Source organism: Neopelma chrysocephalum, unplaced genomic scaffold (assembly GCF_003984885.1).
Source record: "Neopelma chrysocephalum unplaced genomic scaffold, ASM398488v2 Primary Assembly neopelma1_72, whole genome shotgun sequence".
Classification (NCBI taxonomy): domain Eukaryota; kingdom Metazoa; phylum Chordata; class Aves; order Passeriformes; family Pipridae; genus Neopelma; species Neopelma chrysocephalum.
This window is the reverse complement of record NW_020897732.1, coordinates 683,083-685,353: the sequence shown is the minus strand read 5'-3', so window position 1 is coordinate 685,353 and position 2,271 is coordinate 683,083.

Here is a 2,271-nt window from a genome sequence, read left to right as displayed (position 1 = left end):
CTGGGATGGAGTTAATTTTTTTTCAGAGTAGCTGGTATGGGGCTGTGGTTTGGATTTGTACTGAAAACAGTATTGATGACACAGCAATGTTTTCATTATTGCTGAGCAGTCCTTCCATAGCTCCTCACTCCACCCCACCAGAAAGGGAGCTGAGGGTGTACGAAGAGTCAGGGGGTGACACAGCCAAGGCAGCTTACCCCAATTGACCAAAGGAATATTCCATACCATATGACATCATGCTTAGCAAATAGAGCAGGAGGAAGAAGGAGGGGAGGGGACATTTGAAAGGATCGTGTTTTTCTTCCCAAGTGCAAGTGATGGATCCCTGCATTCCTGGAGATGGCTGAACACCTGCCTGCCCATGGGAAGTTGTGATTGAATTCCTTGTTTTGATTTGCTCGGCTTTTCTTTATCTATTGAGTAAAGCAAAGTGAGCAAGGGGCTGTGCAGGGCTTAGTTGCCAGCTGGGGTTAAACCACTACACTGCAACACAGAACAAAGTCAACAAAAGGACAGAGGAAAACACATCTCAGATTGTCTCAAGCACTTTCCTGGGATCTGAGAGGACATGAAGTCAGGTGAGAATTTAAAAGCAGGTCTCTCACCTCCTGGAAATCATGCCCTGTGCTGTTTTCCATGCAAAGTCTGAGGCAGTAAGGATGCTCTGAGCCTGCCAGCTGGTTTACACACCACAAAGAAGACAGAACAATGGCCAGGAAGACAAAGGCTTATCTGCAGCTTCCTGCAGCCAGGTGATGCCTGGGTCAGGGTGAGGTGCCAGGGGATGGATGTGCTGTGGAGGCTTTTAGGCATCTACAAGTCTGGACAAAGTTGAAAATGTTTTTTCTAGGATATGACCGTTGAGTTGAAACACTTGAGGCAGAACTCAGGTGTTCACGGTGTATCTAGCCTTTATCAAGCCCATATCTTAGACCAGTGAAAATGCAGGCCAATGTAGCTTCTGACTGAAGTATCATCTGGAAATACGTAGAGTTTTGTTGTGACTCCAAAAACAGCCTGTAACACCATGAGCACTTCTTGTCTGTCTTTTCCAATTAAGCACTTAAGAGTTTCCCAAGGTAAATATTAATACTTCAGAAAGGAAATATTAACATGCACAAAATCCTTTCCAACCTTTCTGGTTAAATAGCTATCATTTTTTAGTGAGGTCACAGCATCCAGTTTTCTATAATAAAAAATAAGCAGCATAAGTAGTTTTACTCCTGTCAAAACTTGAATGCAATTTTATGTTTTTCTTTGACTTACCCTATAAATATTTTTACTACAACATTCAAAGTTTATGAGATCTCTAAGACTTGTAAAGAGGTTGAGTAACTGGAAACCAAGGGCTAATACCTACCACAGGGACTTGGGGATTTTTCTTAAACAAGCTATTTATTAATATTAACAAAGGGTATTTTACTGATGATCTGTTTTCAAAACTGAATATTATTTTACCTTTCCATTCCAGTGTAAACAAATACATGAGGAGGGACAAACAAAGACCAACACTACAATGCCTGTCAGTGTTGATCTTTTCCCAGATTGCGATTTTCTGACATTATCCCTTGAGCTGAGCTTCTGCAGTTGAATTGGTTTTGAATCCAATTGCAGCTTGGGAGCTGCAAATCTCAGCCTCACTGAACCAGAGGAAGGAACAGAGTTAGCCACTTGTTGTGGATGTCTTTGACAAGCTGTGTCCTTTTCCCTGTTCATGAGTCACTCACCTGGAGACTTTATCTTTCCTAATACATTTGCTATCTATAATTATGGTTGCAACAGTTTATCCATCCTTATAAGGAAGTGTTACCCTGCCTGAACAAGACCAGGAGGATCTGTGTCACAGGCCAGGAGGTGGAAGATGATCTGCCCATATCCACCCTGGCCACAGGAGAACATTCATGTTTCACCTCACCTTCTGGCGCAGCTATGGAGAGCTCTGTGTCACTGCTTACTTCCTAGTCACTATTTTATTTCTGCTCCCAAACCATGATTTACTGACTGAAGATTAACTATTCCAAAAAGTTTGCACAAGGAGGCAACCCAACCTTTTGTGCAAACATTTGTGGATAGCCATTAAACTACTAACTTGAACCCAATAGAGCAAGGAGTCAAAATATTCACACGCTTTGGAAAAGTCCAGAGCCTGCCACCCTTGGCCATCCTCCTGCTGGTTGACCCATCTCCCAGCCATCTTCAGTGCCTTGGGAAGCCCACCATGCAAATGCACTCCTGAGGACAGCTCCTCACCCAGAACCACAGCTGCTCCAG